Source organism: Ixodes scapularis, unplaced genomic scaffold (assembly GCF_016920785.2).
Source record: "Ixodes scapularis isolate PalLabHiFi unplaced genomic scaffold, ASM1692078v2 PGA_scaffold12__126_contigs__length_90152505, whole genome shotgun sequence".
Taxonomy (NCBI): domain Eukaryota; kingdom Metazoa; phylum Arthropoda; class Arachnida; order Ixodida; family Ixodidae; genus Ixodes; species Ixodes scapularis.
Window position 1 is genome coordinate 66901027 of NW_024609838.1, and position 20440 is coordinate 66921466.

At 46.7% G+C, this 20440-nt stretch overlaps 1 protein-coding gene across 1 annotated transcript in view; it reads right to left on the reverse strand.

Annotated features, from left to right (window-relative positions):
* LOC8026166 (transcription factor RFX4-like) overlaps positions 1–19876 on the reverse strand; it is a 194897-nt gene extending 175021 nt beyond the window's left edge. The window contains exon 1 of the mRNA XM_042289559.1: positions 19815–19876. The gene's annotated coding sequence lies outside the window, so the exon portion shown is untranslated. The remainder of the gene's footprint in view (positions 1–19814) is intronic.
* Between the last annotated feature and the right edge of the window lie 564 nt (positions 19877–20440).

Consider the following 20440-nt stretch of genomic DNA (forward strand, 5'->3'; position numbering starts at 1 on the left):
TCCGTCTTACTGTTCCCCAACCCCGTTGCAACTCCTCGGAGAGGTTCCACCAGGGGACCTATGTTGGACAAACGTTTCGTTTCTCCTAAAAGAAACGGAAGTGACGACATCGCGTCTGATTGGTTGAGGCTCGAATGACGAAAGTTTCCTGCGAAAATGTGGGCGGAGACGGCGAATCGCCCCCACCGGAAGTGACAACACTTTGACGTATCGTTTCCTCGGTGTTTCGTCTGAAAAGGGAACGAGTCTGTCGATGGTCTCTTCGCGGTAGCGAAATTGGAAACACGGCGTCTCGGAGGCAGAGCGACAGTCTTTCTATTGTTCAACTTTTTTTTTTTCCTCCGGAAAGGCTCCACCGGCTGCACCCCGCCACACCGCGGTACCTTTGAACTACCGGAGGAAGCTTTTCGGAGGCAGTACCGTCTCACCAAGAATGTGGTCCGTTGATTGTTCGACGAACTGCGCGAGGAGCCGGAGTTGAGGCTGCGAGGTTCGTGGACGGTGATGTCTGTGGAACAGCAAGTGTTGTGCGCACTTCGCTTTTACGCCACGAGGAGCAAACTGTACGGGGAGCTTTCAGGGCATGGTGGCGAGCGACGAGCACATAGCGAGGAATCAGGCTACAGTCGGCATCGTTGTGCGGGCTGTGTCCCTCGCTATTGTGCAGCGTCTGGGGATCCGGCACGGCTGGATCGACTTTCCCCAGACAACCGGCAAGAGGGACGACGTTGAGAGGGGCTTCCAACGGCTCAGCAGGATACCCGGCGTCATCGGTTGCGTCGACGGGACGATGATCGCCATCGTCGGCCCGTCACAGAACGACCCCACCGTCACGAAGGCGGCGTATTGGCGCCGCAAACAATTCTACGCTCTGAACGTGAGGGGGGTATGTACGATCACATATATACTACGTCTCACCTTAGCATGAGTGCAAGCGCGAACGGCTTGACTGGAGCACTCGCTGCACGAGCGCTCGTGCAGCCGTCGGGGCGTTATCCAAAGCAGCTAGCTCGCGCTTTTAGCTATAGGTCAATGCCCGTTCTGAATGGGTTTGAAAAAGAGCGTAACGCTAATACGGTGTGGATATGCCATTTTATAAATGAGAGTTCTGAATTGTTAGTACTCGTTCATCCTCCGCACAAGCGTTTGCTCGACGAAGGAAGGGAGGGTTTGTTAGCTGAAGAGCTTTCGATCTCTCTTTTTAAGCATTAGTCCCTATCCTCCATGATAAAGTGTAAACTCTCCTTTGAAGAAAAAAACAAATTTGTCTAAACTATTACGTGGATCAAAGGTAGTGGCTATTTATCATATAATTTTAATCTTTGTAACACAGGCAACGCTCTGTCTGTGTCCTCCTTCATTCAGTCCGTCGTGTTTTTTTTTTTTTTTTTTTTTTTTTTGCGCTGTTTTAATATTTTAAATTTGTAAACCATAAAATGTTTGGTGGTGTGTTGGTCAGCATGTAAATAGTGTTTGATAGGGCCCCATGACAATGAGTGCAATCAACTGTTTGTGGATTCAGTTGAATAAATGTCGACAGATGTCTCACTATTGCAGGTGTGTAACGCCGACTGCCGGGTCATGAGTATCGACCTACGGTATCCTGGGTCGGTGCACGACTCCTTCGCTTGGCGCTACTCGTGGCTCCGGAGCAACTTCGAGCAAGGCCGGCTGATAGACGATGGCAGGCTCCTGCTCGGTAAGCATACTTTATTTGTTGGTTCTGTACATGATGGCTCTGCACCACTTATAAGCTACAATATCACATATACTATTCCGAACATGCACTCTAAGCCCTGTCCCACTTAGTAAGAGGGACATTTCTTCGATTTTTTCCCACTTAATTTTAAGGGGGGGCGACAGACCTCTTAATATTACATGGAGATTCTCCCTCTTAATTAAGTGAGACACCAGCCCTCTTAAAGTGGGCGATACGGCGTCTCTCTTAAATTTGAGGTCAGAGTCTCTTGGTAAGAGGGACATTTTTTAGATATTTTCCCCCTTAAATTTGGAGGGACGGTGGCCCGCTTAAAATGCAGGGGTATAGTCCCCCTTAAGTCGGGGTCACGCTGCTTATACATCATAGAAAATACATTCTGCAGACATGTTCCGGAACGAGTCGCCGCGACATGCGAGCCTCGTACGCCACGAGGCAACCGAATCAAGAGGTTGCTTTGTCACGTGGCATACAAAGCACGGATGTCGCGGTGACTCGTTCCGGAACATGTCTGCAGAACGTATTTTGTATGATGTATAAGCAGCGTGACCCCGACTTTAGGTTATCTCTTTTATTGTATGGTAGAATTTCTGCTCTTTCGTGTTTGGACTGTCAGCTGACATGCTGAACTGCAGTGATGCAGTCCTCGCACTTTCGCTGATATTGTTTAACCAAAGTTATTCTGTGCTGGGTAACAGAATTGAAATTTGATCTGTATATGTGTTAAATAAAACAGTAACAATCCTTAAGAGTAAACACGTGTTTTATTTGCCATGACACAAGAAAATATTTTGAAATGTCTTTATCAAAATAGTAATTTTATAACGATGTTCCGGTAGGTTTTAAGGATAAAAAAGACGTTAGAACGACGCCAGAAATTGGCGTTTCTTAGAAACAATCACACAAAATATTTCGTGCTGCAAAGTGACTCCTTTTGCCTATCATAAAAAATGACAATACAATCGTGCTGAAAAAAAAAAACTTTTTTTTAGCGGATAACATAAAAAATAAGTACATTCTAAAAAAAAGCCAGTGCGTCTACTTTCCCGCACAACACTTGGAAAGACAATCACCATAACTCTCGGAGGCAGCTCAGCGAATGCAGATGCCGAAACATATGGTTATACCAAAACAATGAGTTGCGACACTAACCACAACAAGCGTGACGTTTTGCATTGCTTAATGTCACAACTCAGACTGGGTTTTTTTGTCTAATCTTATGTTTCGGCATCGTGATTCGCTGAGCTGCTTCCGTGAGTTACGGTGATTGACTTTCCAAGTGCGGTTCGGGAAAGTAGATTCCTGTGCTTTTTTTTGGAGCGTAGTTATCTACTTCATAGCATTAAAAACGAATTATTCGGCGTCTCTTGTCATCAGCAGAAGCTCGGAACTCCTTTTGTTTTCGAACGGCCATAAGCAATTTTCTGAGCTTCTCCGACATAAACTGAATCGAAAGACTTTATTTTCAACGAGCAGAATTTAGAGGAGTCCAAGGGTTTGTCCACATGCCACAGGGTAGGAGAGTCCCGTTATGTAATACACCCATAAGCACATGACTGGTGCCCCCTCCATAGTCGTGCTAGCGGAGGGTTTCACTGACCAGTTCCCAGAAACGATCCGTTTCTCCGAACCGAAGAAAGTTTTGGGTCCTGGAACTTTTTTGTCAGGGATAAAATCGTCCTGCAAGCAGCAATTGTTAAAAAAAAAAAAAAGCGTCAGCGTCAAACTTACATTTTTATTTTTGCATTCGCTTTTTCACATACCATAGGCGATGAGAGGACTTCTGGCCAATCGAGACCGGAGAATGGTCTTCATGTTCAAGAATGTTGTTGGGTTGTCTCCGCAGAAGGCCCCTTTTACCTCCTCCAGTTTCTTCAGCATGGTGACGATCGTGTTATGGAACCGAAGCTGTGCATCCACCTTTAGTTGAATGAAAGACCATATTGTTTTCCTTTATATACAGAGAGTTGGAATTAGAATGAAGGTAATGAAGCGCTTTCACCTGTTTTCAAGCAGGCGGTAGGAAACAAATGCGAAATTGAAGTGCAAACAGTTCAAAGATTCGGAGCCCAATCTGTACACGATGAAATAGCGAGTGACATTAGCTTATGACGTAACTTCTGCTACTATTAATATTTGGTACGAGAATAGACTGCTGCTTTAAGTAATTTACGCGAATCGTTTTTGTAATACCAAGACAAAACGAAAACGCCTTTAGAAGTAGATGAACATTAGAAGTCCGGTGTGTTTAGCAGGATTGCATTTGCGGCTCGAAGCTGCAGAAGAGATCTAATGCATGTTTTAAAAAGCAACATAATCAAATAAAAAAAAATATATTTCTGTAGACATTTCGGCGCAAGTCATTCATTTTTTTTTTTCAGAAGCAACGCATATGCCAACAGAACGTAAATAGAGCCTACCTACATACCGGAATACAAAAAGTTCATAACTACCGAGTTCATTGTGGGCCGTGTGCGAGTGGCCGCAGTAGACTCATCACCAGGGTTGTAAAAGTTACTTTAAAAATGTACCTAAGATACAGTTACAGTTACTCATACGAAAATGTACCTAGGTGCGTATCTAGCTACTCGCTTAAAAATGTAACTAGGTACAGGTACAGTTACTTCAAAGATACTTTTTATTTTCACGTGAAGTATTTTTCTCAAATTTGTCACATTATTATTGGAAGTAAACCCTTTGTATACTGGGATGTACACAAAAACAAGTTTGATAAACGTGCTTTATTGGTGTCAATGTTTTTAGGAAGGAAGAGAATATTTTAACGCGAGCGCGTTTAGGAGCTCGTGTCATAGAAAATCCGTCGGATGTCGGTGGCGTCGGTGGCGTGATGGAAAATTCCTGAATCGTTGATAGGGTCGTGACGTCACAGCCCCATGAATTCGCGCGAGAATTTCACACAACCGACAACGCTCATGTGAAACGTGACGTCACGCGTGGAATGAAGGTGGTTAAAGACAACCTTCATTCCACGCATGTTTCAAATGATCCCACTTAATAAACTGATTCATTTGCCTTAAAGAAAAATTTGAAGAATTTACGCAGGATCGCACGTAGCATGTCTGGCTCGCAACCTTTCGGTTGCGAGCCAGACATGCTACCGACTAGGCAACGGAGGGCTTGGGAATGGCACTGCGATCCTGCCGTCATTGGAGTGCCTCGATGTCTGTCTGTGTCAGGGTAAAGGCATTATCGCATCGAGTGTTGTCTGCGCGTGCCGAGCAAACTCATAAATCAGTGGTTCTCAACCATCAATGTTTCGCGGACCCCTTGTGGATCGGCGGAGATGATGGAGGGCCCCGTTCGTGGTGAGGGGAGTATAGGTTAAATATAATAATAATTAAATAAATGGATTTAAATAAGGGCTTGTGTAAAGTAGACCTTTCTTATAGACATGCACACGAGGAAACTCGCCCAAAAACTAAAACATTTCTTCTTGACTTGAAAAAAAAAAAAAACTTGTATTGCTGGGTTTGGTGGTTAAGCAGGGCTTCGCGGACCCCTAGAATGCCTTCGCGGACCCCCATTTGAGAACCACTGACATAAATAAACCTTGCGGGGTAAAATGGCATCAAAGCACTGGCAAAAGCTCCTCGATCGCGCCGGGAGTGTTCTATCATAAGAACTAGGTCGTTGTGTGACTCAAGAGCATGAGAAGCGATTGAGAAGGCCATGCGAACGGGGCCTGATAACCCTATCGCGTTCAACTCTTAATGGCGAAGGTGAATCGTCCTCAGAGTATTTTTTTCTTCACAAACATTTTCGGTTTTGTAAAGTGGAAAATTTGAGTTCGATTTATTGTGTGGAAACACTACGCGATGTTAAATTGCTTTACGGCTGTAATTGTAATTTATTTTCAGTTATGTGTTATATTGTATTTTCTACGCTTTTGACGAAGTGAATAGAAAAGTACCTGTAAAAAGTAACTTCACTTAGTTACAAGTTACTGGAAAATGTACCTAAGATACAGATACAGATAATGAGAAATGAAAGTACCTAGGTTTGTACCTCAGGTACAACAAAAGTACCTAGATACCGATTTACAGTTACTTGTACCTAGGTACTTTACAACCCTGCTCATCACTCAGGGTGGTGCGTTCCACCGTGCAGAGGGTCCCGGTAGAGCTCTGTACACGAGAAATCCGAGCAGAACCCCCGACTGATTCCCTTCATGTCGACGTTTGTTGCCATTGCCTCACTCTGAAAACAACATTTTTAACGGACAGTCATTTAACGGCCATACTCAACCTAACGCTAAAGTGCCTAAGAAAAAAAAAAAAAAGCAAATTTCTGTTTATATATTTTTCGCAGATGTACCACACAGAAAAAAAGATATTCAATCAGCTACAGAAAACAAAGAGCATAATAAACATCATAAATAAAATATCCAAAAACAAAAACATGATTGGCGCCGAAAAAAAGGAAAAAAAAAAAAAGCCGGTAGCTTTGCTGGCGCGACCGTCAAAATATAACAAACAAAAAAGTACGGCAAGAAAATAAAAAAAAAAATAATGTACTCCAGGGCCATCGCGGCACCCTTCCCCTCTTTCCGCAGACGCCGACGCAACGCGCAAAAGAAAAAAAAAAAAAAAACTTTTTTTCTTTTTTTGTGGGGTTTGAATTAGAAGCTTGTCCACCCCCCCCCCCCTTTTTTTCAGATACATACACACACATTATGGGTTTTTGCTCGCCTCCCACTTGAGAAAGAAGTTCATAATCACTGTAACGCTAACGATGTCTACAACATAACGTTGCAGTGTAAATTGCTGTAATGAACTCTGAAGGCAAACAAACGCGAAATCGCCAACATTGTTTCCGTCAATCAACGCTCTCGGGCGGTCAACCTCAAGCATTTAGAGTGCACACCGAGAAACACCGGCGAGCCAAGCTTACAAACACTGACTGCCCCAGCTAGGGTGCCTTTATGCTGGCTTTGCCTTAGGGGGGGTGATGCCATCCTTTGTAGTACTCGATGCCGACAGTGTACGCTCACGGATAAAATACAAGGAAATTGCCGGTAATGAAATGCCGGCGTAGCAGTGCCAAAGCTAGCAGCTCGAGCTGGGAGAAGAACGAACGCGCGTCCGAAATTAAAGAGTAGACAAAAGCGTCGGGCAGAAAATGGTCTGATATCACCAGCCTAAGACAGACGCGGACACATTGGGACACCCTAACCCGCTAAAAGTGTTTTGTGCGAAAGACAGCCCTGCGGCTCACGGCTGGGCAAACGATTATCGACGCTTTGTCGTAGCTGAACGAGCAGATCCAGGAAGCGACCGCGTCCGCGGACTACAGCTGAACACTCTTACTCTACATGCAGAGCTCGTACATCTCACAGCCAGAGTGAAAATATTGATGGCTCGTTATTCCCACCCGCAATGCACCCAAAACAAAAGCGTCAATATGACAGGATTACTCACCCGAAGGAAGTCAAACGAGCAGCATGACGCTTGCGACCCTCCGGCAACGACCGTTTCCAGCTCTCCGTGAATTGGCGCGAAGCCTTAGCACCGTCCGAACTCTTTGCCGTGGATTAGTGCGCCTGCCCCTCTCCTCCTGACCGAACTACATTGGTCCAGTTAAGAGGGACCAGCCCCCTCTTAATATGAAGGGAGACGCGTGAATCTTTCTGTCGGTCTTTCCTGTTCAGAGGGACTAACGAAACGGTTTCCTTGGTCTCTCTTAATATGTTGGTGTCCCTCTAGATGTTGCTATTTTATTTTTCAATTTCCCTCTTAAAAAGAGCTGTCCCCCTGAAAGCATTGTTGTCCCCTCTAAAATCAGAGGGACAGTGTTTTTTATGAGAGACCGGTTTTAGAGTGTGGATAACTGGCATGCGCTCTGGCCATACCTGTGGCACGTCTCCTTGGAAACACTCTGACGCAGCTGTCAACTACGGGGAGGAAAGGTTGCAAACAGCAGTTTTACCTGCTTAGTTGTCAACAATTTTAAAGGAATAAAAAGGCACAAAAAGACATTTAAAAAAAATTAGGCGATTAGCATAGAGCAATTTCCAGATGTCGCTAAAGCCGTTTGTAATGCCCGTCTAGGAACCTTGACAGGTGGTGATGATAACTGTCTTACCTACAACTGTACATGCTTTGAGCCTGACGTCATACGGACAGCTGTACGGCCAGCACAAAAGTGGAGGGAGGAACTCCACACTCAACGGGACTCTCTTTTGTGTTTCCCAAGATGATAGAAGATTAACCCGTCGCTCAAAATTCACACAAAGCAGCTTTGGGGTTAGTTTCGGTGGCCCGACCGCTGGTGTGCTTCGACCGCTTTGGTTGCTTGAACAACTAGGGCATCCTGACGACGTCTGCCTCACCGCAACTTTGCTCATCCCGAGATAAACTACATCACAATTGCACCGGATGTGACGTGCTCTCAGCTGGCTGCTCTCCGAGCGCTTGCCAGTGTGGGCTGTTTATAACGAAAAATACAGCCATCAGGCTCAAAATATAAATGTGCAATTGTCATTTACGGCTATTGTAGATCATATTCAGCCTATTTCTGAACACGACGGGTATATTTCAACTGTCGTTGAAGTATTCTTTTAAAGAGAACAGCGCTAATATCATACATTTCCTTCTCTGACTCTGCAGGTGACAGCGGCTATGCCTTGAAGCCTTGGCTCATCACCCCTGTCCCTGAACTCCACGCGACCTCCACCGCTTGCGGCCGGTTTAATAAGGCACATTCTTCGATAAGGTCCGTTGTGGAGCGCTGCAATCGGCTGTTGAAAAGCAGATTCCAGTGTCTGCAAAGGCATCGGACTCTGTATTATCATCCAACAACAGCCACCGTCATTATATCGGCATGTGCAGTGCTCCACAATATCTGCCTTTCATCGAGGGAGCCAGAACCGGAGCCAGACTGTGACCCTGACGAGCCAGGGTTGGAGTGTGGGCCGAGCTCGGAGGGGTCAGTCGCGGATGACGAGAGGCTGGCTCCTGCCCGCCCTCGGGTCAGCCTCTCGGACAGGGGCAGGGCTCTGAGGCAGCGCCTTGTTGCCCAGTTCCGAACACGCCACAGCCGTGCCTCCCCGGAGCCCCACGCAAGCCATGATGGCAGTCGCGCCCACCAAGTACACCACCAGCACCAAGGAGTCCGTCGCCACAACGGAGGTCCCACCCATCAGGGACGCCACCGGCGACAGCGAACCCCTCGTCGTCCTCACCTCGACTGACACCCTCGCCACCAGAGAAGCCCCCCCCCCCCCCCTCCCGTTGCAGTATGTGCTTCAGTTGTTGCTCCACAGTCATGGCCGTCCATAAGCTCCACAGTGTCAACTCCAACACTTTGCGCAGTTCATCGCACAATTACCGGGTTACCCTTACGGACATGTAGAACTGCCTCCGAAAAGCTATTCGGTGCTTCACGGTGATGTTGATGAAGCCTTTTTTTTAATTTGCAAGCAGGGTGCCTAAAATGCGTGGGACAATAACAGAAGGTTTTGTAGGGTTATTTAGCTAGTCAACGGGGCATCTGGCTCGCCCTTGTAGGAAACAGAGAACTCAATGAGGCTACTGGTGAGACCCGTTTTGCTTCTTTTACTGCAATATATTGTTTGTATCGGGTTTGGACATTGATTCATTTTCTCTACACTTCATTTTCCCTGCTCCGTTTTACAATCTATTATGGCTACCACAGAGCCAGGTGTATTACTCGATAATCGCATATTGGATTTGTGTCAGTTTGAATGTATAAAGAAGACAACAAGCAGTTTGTCTTTGAAAGTGCTTTCTTTTTTTATAACAATGCCGTAACGTGAAAAATAAACATGTTTGAAAACACAGGTTGCAATACTTTCTTTAAGGTGAAATTGAGCATGGACTAGTAAACACCGCATAAATTCTTCGCCATTATCCAGGATGTATCACAGACATTATTTCACACTTCACTTAATTCAGAACACTGCCATTTCGTTTGTGTTTTGTCACACATGGAAGCATGACAGATTCCATAGTAGAGTCATGTTGAGATCAACACTGATATAGGAAAACAAACAAAAAACACAGGGACACAGACGAAGGAAACAGGACAAGACGCACTCTCAACTGAAGTTTATTGGAAATTCAACTTCAGTTGAGAGTGCACCTTGTCCTGTTTCCCTTCGGCTGCGTCCCTGTGTTTTTTTCGTCGCTTTTTTTGTTTGCAATGAACGAACTGGCCCAAATCTTCACTTTATTGCGATAAAAGAAAAATGCCAAAACTGGAGGCCAGTTTCAGGTGGGTGCCAAGTTGTGGCTAGAGTGCAGGCCTCTTGGTTTCAAATAAAGAAAACCCGGGAGCGCCCAGGGCCGAGTCCTCACCCACCAGCGTCAATATACGTGAGTATGATGACGCCAGTGAGCGCACCCGGGAGCCCCTTGTTTGCCTGCGGGTAAAGGAAGCAATTCAATAGCTTGGTCCACACTACGAGTAGACTACGCAAATTACCTCGCCTGTTTCGCCAGCTCCGTAGCCCGCGCGCGCGCCTTCGACACCCTCAAGGCCCAGTAGCGTTTCCAACCTTCCGACTCCTTCCTTGAAGGCCCGAGGAAGTTGAGCCGGGAGGTTAGCTCGTTCCAGAAACGAACTTTGTCGTCTCTGGGCAGCGCCGGGCTCAGCTCAGTTGCGCCGCATACCAGAGAGGCCACATCCTCCCGTTTCTTGAGCAGTCATGAGCGCCAGTAATTTGAACTAGGCGCTCATCCGCGCCCCGCATGTTGTTCTAACCTTTTAGGCGAGTTTACTCTATCTAATATTTTCTGGAACCGCTACAAAATCAGTTGTTCATTTCAATAGAACACGTGTATTTTTTTAGTTTGACAAGTTTCTTCAAAAAAGAGCCGATGTGAAGGTCGCCGCCGCAAGGGATTGGCTGCCATCGCTTGACTAAAAGCACAAAATGCCTTTCTGGTTGCCGGAGGAACGGACGCTTGCGTAGGGACTAGGTTCCAGATAGGTACCACCGCGAAAGCGTAGGTACGGCAGGGGGACAGCGTAGCTACTTCCGCTCTTCGGCGGTTGGCTCTTGACTCCTCTCAAGTGAGTGACAGACGCCAATCTTGCCATGTCGTCACGGCGTCAAAGAGGGCGGTTTCGCGGTGTGCGCCGTTGCTTGGTTACGCTTCTCCTGCCGCTACGTCACATCTGTTTCTAGTTTCTCGAAAGTCCAACATAGATCCCCAGGAACACATTCTCTGCATCCTCAACCAGGCCTGGGAAACGAGCAGTATTAACTTGTCGTGTAAAGAGGCCCACATCAACCTTTTTCCGAAACCAGTCCACTAACCTACCACTCCTGCCAACCTCCAGCCAATCTCTCTTACAGCGTGTGTGGGAAAGGTGGCCTTAGTGTTCCTCGAATCGCATTTCAGCACTCCTAACCATATTTTGGACACCCTGATCGGCTTCCGCAGCCCCGTCAGCGATCAAGACATTGCCCTTCGAATTCACGAAGACGTGCTTTCCCGTGCCAGTACTTCCCAACTCCGCACAATTGCTGGGGTAATTGTTCAGAAAGCCTTTGACAACGTGCCCCAACAGCCCCTCCTTGACATGCTCATCCACACCCAGCCTCGTGTCCGCATGATATGGTACATTAAGACTTTTTCACCGACCGTACCATCCGCATCATGAGACCGTTTAACCATCCGTATCATTCGCATCATGAGACCATTTAACTTTGTCTTGCGTTATGACAAGACATTACGTTAAGAAACCATAGACACTCGTTCTATTCAAACTTGCCAACTAATATATGGAAACAAGGACGGGAAAGAAAATTCGACAAATTACACGTGAAGAGTAGCAGTCGGTCACGTGATCCCGGAGCCTACATCAGTGCAGAGTGCCCACCGAGGGGCGCCACTGCATCTCCGGGCTAATAGGTTCTCACATGCACACTCACCCCTCCCTACATGTCCTACTGGAGTAGGTGCGTCGCCACCAGGGGATCTCGGGTAATGAGAAAGCTCATACCATTGCTCGTGAAGCATCAACACCGAGCGCTCCAACACCGTGGCCGGATGCCTATTGCCGTAGATATAGAACACCATAAAAAACAACGCCGCACACGCCTGAGAGACTTGCTTCAGGATGCATGTGCCCTCCCTGCCCCGCCTCCTTCCTTCTCTCGCCATAACTTTTCCCTCATCAGACAGGCCCAAACGCTCACCCTTCCCCACGACGCCGTCCAAAACCGTGTTGAACAACGTCGCGGATACCCATCCTGTCATGTGTGCAGGGACTGTCCCAATCTGTACCCGTGCACAGTCATATTCTTACTTCCTAAACTCTTTCCTACAAACCCCTTTCACGCCCGCTAGCTAGGAGAGCTATACCACCCCACCCCGTGACGCACAACCCAAACTCTGGCGCCATCTAGTGCCCCACATCCTTTACATTCAAGGGACCAAGCCCAAGGGACCAAGGCTGGAGCATTCTGCCTCATCATTGACACTTTCCCGATACCGTCAACAGACAACGATTAAGCGTACCAAGAGTCATTTTAAATAAGAGTTATCTCACTCTTTCTCTTTCTAAAGTGTTAGGGTTCTGCATTGTCTGAGGGCGCATGTAACGCCGCTTGAGTCCTTAATGCTTTTGGATTGCGAGTGTAACTGAACTCACCCGCTAATCTATCTTTTATCTGCTATGCGAAGTTTGTTTGTTTGTTTGTTTGTTTGTTTATTTTTATTTTTGACACAATTGTCAGGGAGGTTGGGACAAAAGGCGAAAACGAATCACCTGACTAGGTCCCAACCCCCGTTACAGCACTCAGCAGCAGGGCACAGGAAATAAATCAAAAACAGCATAAATCAAAAATAAAACAATATCTGAGAACATAAAAATATGAGACACAAAAAATGTACAATCTATTTTGATGTGAACTATACTAGGAATACAAACTAGGCACATTGAAGTATACCGTAAGGTATTTTTTTAAGAGAAACATGGACGCTATTGTCTGGGCTAATTCGAATACACAATAATTTCTGTTAAGAAGATCGGTTATCTGGGAGGATATCTTTTGTGTACCGTGATTAGTTCTTATTTTAGGTTTTGAAAACTGAAGTTGTGACGTCATACCAGCGACGTACACAGGTTTTCCTTTTGGGAAGGAGGGAAGGAGGGTAAAATATAACCCTGCCCCCCACCCCCACAAAGAACATATTTTTGCCACAATGTTTTAATGGTTATTATTAAACAAACGTTTTCACTCTGGTTTCCGAATGATAAATGGAGAACATACACCCGGGCATTTATAACAAGGAAATGATTTTCATTTTCGCATTTATATAAAAACAAGCGCCATCAAGATTTCTCGGGTCTCTGGGTGTTTCCTCGTTGAAGATTCTCTACAGCTACACTCTCGACATTTCCTGAGATTTCCAGTGGGTTTTCCTTCTCAACAGTCACTCTCAGTTTTGTTGCGATATTACGGCCAGGGCTGTCAATGTCGTTCAATATGCACGCTCCTAGATATCGTAGGGATCTGTAGACACATGGGTACAGAACTTTTGCATGGAAATATTCGAGCCACCTGCACACTTGGCCGTGACGGTTCGCAGCTAAAGCTTCAGTGGTGTATTCATCGCCAGAATGGGGCGGCAGAATAGGGACTATACTCTGTCTCACTAAATCCAGGCAGTGGACGCTAAGGCAGTACTGGGGGAGGGAAAAAGGGCAACCACTAGGAAGGCCGGGAGAGAGAAAGGAGGGTAACGGCGGGGGAGGGGAGAAAGGGCGAGAATGGGGAACGTTGCGGGGAAGAGGAAGTTTTCGCTCTTTCTCCGCAGTCCTTTCTCCCCTCACCGAGCGCTGCCCTTGCGACCACTGCACAGTTTTTGTGAGACTCAGTGTAGAATGGCGCCGAGACTTTGCAAGCTAAAGCCTTAAGGCTGCACATAAAGTACAAAGAAGGTAGGACTGTGCCTTGCCTGTAAAACTAACCACCTCAAAAAGAAAAAATAAGAGCACACTCAAAGTTGACTACAAATAACGTACTCTTTTAAGCGACGCTACGTGTTTCAATCTCGCTTGTTTACATGACAGGTTGCGTTGGGATCGTTTTATTGACTCAGACCGCCTTCTAGTGTAAGATTATGTGAACGAAGACAGAGAGTCACAATGTCAAAAGATGGATGCATATCTTTGCACCAGCAGCACAAATGCACACGCGACAAGCAAAAGCAGCGTATCGCACCCACTGCCCCAGGCAGAAGAGAGGCGACCCTGCAGGTGGCCAGCTAGAGTTGCAAAGCGAAAGCTAAACGGAAATCCGCCCCAAGTATCAAACAGCGATTGACCATGACCGCGGCGACGCGTTGGCACCAGTCGGTGTTCGTTATGTATCTGTGGAATGTTGAAAGTAAAAAGAAAAAGAAACAAAGAAGAAAGAGAGGCGCGTTCACTGAACGCTGAACTCGAATGAACCACTGAGCTAACTCGATGGCGGCGGCGCAGAGTGTTTAAAGAAAAGGAAGAAAGGAGGATGAAAGGAGGGTGTTTGCTTTCGGTAGAAACTTCATTTTGTGTAAATTTGTTTTTATCGCTGCATTTGTACCTTCGTCTAACATAGTAAGACCCTTTTACCCTCAATGAGCGACAGACATACGAGGCTCGGCAGTAGTAAACATAAAAAGACGCCCGAAAGAACAAAGACTGATAAAAATTGGATTACTTCCTTTCAGTACCAAGAACAGGGCGGAACGCCCGCTGGTCTTTTCGCCATTCTTTTCTTTGGGTAGGTTTGTCTAAGCACTGATCTTGTCCAACCGCCCCCCCCCCCCCCCCAGGCCTGCGAATTCGGGGGTCGGGGAGGATGCCCCCCACCTTCCTCTCTTGTGTACGCTACAGCGTCATACGCCCGTGGACATGGGCGTACCAACCGGGGGGGCAAGGGGGGCACTTGCCCCCCCAGTTCTCAGAGTGGGGGGGCAAGGCATGCGTTTTGCCCCCCCTGAAACGGCCGCCACTGGGCAGAGCAGACACAGGCCGGCGGCGCCCAAGGAATACCTAGGGCACTGCCCCCCGACCCGCGCGGGCATATTTTTAACGCGCAGGCGATACAAACCCTAGCAACGGTGCTCACGCACGCCGGATTGGCTGGTTCGTAAAGCCTTGCTCCCCGAACAAGTCTACACGGTAACCTTACGGAATCCATCCGCGAGACATGGGCCGGACGGGCCGTCCAGACCAGGACGTAGGCCCTTACACAAAATAAAGTTTTGCTTGCTTGTTTGGAGATAGGCGCTGCCGCCGTCAACATAGGCAGCGGATGCAATGCGAGTTTCCGAAGAGGTAGCGTAACTTAGTGGTGAGATGTCTGCCTCATACGTGTCAGACCCGGGTTCTATTTATGGTGTGGGCCGGCTTACTTCTTCTTATTTTTTTTCTCGAACATTTTGTTTTGTCGAGGCATTTGGCGATATTTACATTTCTTTTTTACCATTAACACTAAAAAAACGAATGTTGTTGACGAAACATCGCTAAACTAAATCGTATCGACTCTATTTACGGAAGTGCATGGGGGGCAGCGGGGCTTGGGTTGCCGACCGGACGCCGCAAAGCGGCGTGTACGGGGGGTGGGGGGGCTAGGTGGGTTAATAGATTTGTAATTAGCAGCCGCACACCGTCACCGCGAAGCGGCGTGAACGCAGGCGCGGGGGTGGGTTAACGCGCTTCGAGTGATACACGAGCAGCCCATCCGGCGTGAGCGTCGTTGTTAGGGGTTCTATCGCCTGCACCGTAAAAGGAGCAGTGTGCACCTCCTGTAGTGGGCAAGAATTCCTACATTGGAAAGAAGCGGGGACAAGCCCTTTCTTCAAATGCGTCAAGTCTCCTTGAGCTTCGGAATACAAAGAAACGCCACTATTCGGAGCTAATCCCACAGTTACTCGACCTCTCTTGCGTCGTGTCTGTTCGCTCCCCGCGCCTCGTAGCAGTGTTGTTGCAGTGGGGGGGCTCGTTAAAATTTTGGGGTTTTTTGGACTATCTAAATCACTTTCTTCCTTCCCATCCCCCCCTTTTCTACTCCGCATGCTTCCCCCTCTGCAAATATCAGCTGACCTTCCGACCTTTGTTCTCTGTTGATAGGCAAAACAACCACTAAAATTAGAAAGTAATTTGTAATTTGAGTGGAAGTCACTCGGAAAACTATTTAAAGTAAACTACTGATTACTAGAATAGAAATGTAATTAAAAGTTACTAAACTACCCAGAAAAGTAGTTAAACTACAGTAACTTGAATAAAGTAGTTGAACTACGTACAAGTCTGGCCTGGCAAGCGCTCTGCGTAAGTGTTTTCACTGATCTGCCTAGCCCCGCACACCATCAGATGGGCCAAGAAAGGTGTAGTTTTACTGCAGAAGAGAAATCAGCAGGGTCCAAGATGGTGACAATGGAGGATGGGGGACTGTTCCAGTGGCTGATGGCTTGAGAAAGGAATGACCAATTGAAAGCGTTCGTAGAGCCAGAAGTGTGTTTGATGGTGCAGACGTTGTTGAGGCGAGAAGATGTTCGGTCGAGGGGTAATAACAAAGTGGTTTTGAGGTCGGGAATGTGGTAGTAGATTTTGTGAATAAGGCACAGCTGAGAAACTTTCCTGCGAAGCTGCAAAGAGGACATGGTTAGTTCAGTTTTTTGCGCCGAGACACTGAAAGAAAAGTCATAAGTGGATGAAATGAAGCGAGCAGCTCTGTTCTGAACTGCCTCTACAGCGTATTGATGAGGTACAGTCGATGGGTATTCCAGATGGTTGAAGCATATTCTATTTTTGGTCTGACGTACGTGTTAAAGGTTAGCTTAGGGACAAAGGGTGGAGCGATTTTTGAAGTTACGTCTGCTTAGTCCAAGAGTTCCAGATGAATCGGCGGTAATGACTTCAATGTGGTTATTCCAGGGAAGGTCAGATGTTAGTCTTACACCAAGGTATTTATACACAGTAGCGGTCTCAATCAGATCGGAGTCCAAGAAGTAATTAAATGACAGAGTGGTTTTTTTCTTGGTGAAGTGGATTAGTTTGCGTTTGTACTTGTTTGGTGACATAATCCACTCTTTGCACCAATTGTTAATTTTATCTAGATCTTCCTGAAGCTGGTTATTATTTTGCACACAAGTTACTTTGTTATGGATGACGCAGTCGTCGGCGAAAAAGCGTTTTTTTTTTGAAGAAATCCCAATGGGAATGTCATTAATAAATATTAAAAAGAGTAAGGGCCCAAGTACGAACCCCAGGGGAACACCAGGAGATACATTTATTAAGGAAGATTCATGATCATCATGGACGTGACCTGTACACGGGAAAAAAGAAAGTCACGAATCCATGCAAACGGTTATTGGTCGAGGCAAAAAGATGATAGCTTAGAAAGAAGGCGTTGATGGAGGACACGGCCGAACGCTTTGGAAAAAAAAAAAAAAACTGCGTCAGTTTGGACGTGACATTCAAGGTTAGTGTGCAAGTCATGGATGAAGTCGCAGAGTTGCGTTTCGCAGGAAAGTACCTTTTGAAAACCGTGCTGCTGTTTAAAGAAAAGAAATGGGATGATAGGTGCCTCATGATATTGGAGTAGAGGATATGCTCAAGTAGTTTGCAAGAAATTGAAGTCAATGAATTAGGGCGATAATTAGATGCGGAAGAGCGGCTGCCCTTTTTAAAGACTGGGAATTACCTTCCCACCTTTTGGTCAGATGGAAGGCAGCTTTGAGATGAGGACTGAATGAAGATGAGTTTCGAATACTCACTAGAAATAACACGGGTGTTTCTTTTAAATTTTAGGGTTGATGTTATCGGTTCCAGCGGACGAAGTAAGTTTTAGTTTATCAATCAATGTTTTAATACCAGCGGAGTTAACGTTAATAGGATGCATGCGCTCGTAAAGCTCTTCAGGGAGAGTGGGGACGAAGTCCAAGCACTCGTTAGTAAACACTGATGAAAAGTATTCGTTAAACACAGAACTATCATGCTCGACGTTGCACATCCGACATTCCTAACTCATCCCCATCTTCCTAAACGTCCGTGTGTGTCCTAAACCAAAAACCGGAATTTTAAAGGTTAAAAACGGCACGTTGCGAATATGGAACGCGCACTTTCATGCAAAGCTGACGTCAAGTGACTCAAATCGAAAAACATGCATATTTACAGTATTGTTACCTCTTCTGGTGAAGGCTAAACAACCGTTGCATCCGTTTTCGCGCACGAAACGGTGACTCCCAGAGAAAGTAAGAACGCAGTGATTGTCTTTATTTTAACAATGTAAACACACTTGCAGGCGTGCGCTGATGAAGCCTCAAAATCAAAACTCTCGTAGTGTGATTCGTGACTGCTCCGGCTACTACCCAACCTCGTTGTCACGCCACTTTCTGCAAGCAAACACTAAAATTGCCAGTAAACACACAAAAGCGACATCGATACAATTATCTTGTAGAATATCACCTTATTTAATCATAACTGTTTCAATAGGCACTACAAGTTGTATTTATTTTAAGAAGAAGAAGCAAAATTTTTTTCGTAAGAAAAAACAAAATATCAATGTTAAGTCTGGTAACGTTGTAATTTTGCCGAATCATTGCCACATCTTTAGAAAACTTCGACAAAAGTTGCGCCGAATTTTCGATTAAGGGGGGGGGGGGAAGAGGTTCGTGTTTGCCCCCCCACTCAAAAACAAGTTGGTACGCCACTGCCCGTGGACTATCCGTTGACTGCGTTATGATCTGCCCAGTGACGCTGTGGGGTCCCGTGAAGAGCCCACAACGTCAAGGGGCAGATGGCTCCCGAATCACGTATACGTCATTCGGGAGCCAGCTGCGCTCGCCGACAGTCGCCTTTTCCCGCAGTCTCTCGCGGATCATGCCTCGTCTTGCTGTTTGTACTATTTTTCATCTTCCACCGTGGAACCGAGCAAAGGCGTCGGGCTGCGGATTTCACGGTCCGGGATCCATATTTGGAAAAGCATATGAAGTTATAAGTTAAAAGGACATTTCGGCACTTTGATTGGCGCGTTTGGTTTACCGGAGGGAGAGAGACAAGGGGTTTGGGGTATTATGCTTAGGTAAACACGCCTCATCGATTCACTGACTAGCCTTTCAGCCGGCCCCCCATTTCAATTGCCCGAGAAGCGTAAGAAAATCTGGAACTGGCTAAAGGCTAGCGCGTGAATCTCAGAGGTGTGTCTGCCTAAGCCTCACCTCATTTCTCCTCCCCCTTCCCCCCTTCTCTCTCTCTCCCCCCATAAACCAGGTGATATGTTACGCCCCCGAAAACACGCCAATCAGAGCGCCGAAATTATCCCGTTGACTTACTCCACAAGCTTTTCTAAATACGCGTTCGAGACTGCAGCCAAAGCTACAAGCGCGAGCTAGCCCGCGCCCCTGGCTTTGAGAAGTGCATTTTTAGCGCGACTGCTTGGTCTACGCAAGACCGCTTCAGAGCAGCGTCCTCCTGCACTCGTGCTTGTGGCGTTGGCTGCAGTCTCAGCTTTTGAAATAATGGAGTTAAGACGCTTTGGACACGCGCCAGAAGCCACCGTTGTCGACCTTCCCTTATCTTACCGAGGTGCCGAGTCACTGAAGCGGGATTTGACAAGTTTGCACAAAGGCCAATACTGGGGAGAAGGACAGAGTCGAATCGAAATTGGCAATAACCTGTCCTGCTGTGGTAATGATGGAGAGAAGTGATCAAAATCAAAGGAAACAGAAACAACTGTTTATGGCGGTGCCCATGCGCAGGTTCTGCAAAGCGTATGTAAGCAGCTCGATAAAAGTCGCTCGTTACCACTATTTGCGCGTAATTATGAGTACATATAAATAATTATGACTTAGAGTTCCTTCCTTTTGGATGCTTATGCATTGCCTACTATGAACTGTGTGGGCTTTGGACTTGGCCTGCGTGTATAACTGTTTTCGGTACGCTCGAGCTTCACAATTTTCGCGTAAAATGGACCCAATAAACACATTTAGCGTTAATATGTGAACTGGTGTAAACTCAGTATACTGATTCAAGGGAACGTGGTAATGCACGAACGCAATGCGAGAAACGGAACGGCCACAGGCCAGGTCAGTCGCTTCGAGGCGAAGGCGCCACTCACCTTCCCCGGAGTGGCTTTGCTCACATTTTACTTTGAGGCGCCCAATCCAGGAAGTGGACGACACTGCGGAGTTTTTCGAAAAGAACAGAAGAGAACGCTGTTTTAAACCTTCCGGCTATCAGTGTACTGAAGTTACATCGCAACAATGAGCCGAGAAATTGAGGGAGAGGAGGAGAGGAGATGGGACGCCAGAACGCCGAGCTCTGATTGGAAGGATTAGTGGGTAGACCTAGAGCTATATGCCTTTGTCTCCACTGAACTCTTCGAACGCGTTAGAACGGGCAACGCCTGCGTCTGGTGCTTGGCTTTCGCATTCGAAATGCGTTCGACGAGTGCAGTGGAGACAAAGGCATATAGCTCTAGGTCTACCCACTAATCCTTCCAATCAGAGCTCGGCGTTCTGGCGTCCCCGAGCGCCCATTGTCTCCTCCTCTCCCTTAGATTCTCGGCGCATAGACATAGCCCCTAAACATTAGAACGCATGTGAACCATATGAATAAACAAGGTTTGTTTTGTTTTTTCATCGGCACCAAATTTATTTTAAAAGAACTTTTCTTAGGGCTTTAATAGCCCTAAGATCAAGTGAAGAGCCATGGGGGCAAGAGAAAAAAAATTGTGAAATTGAA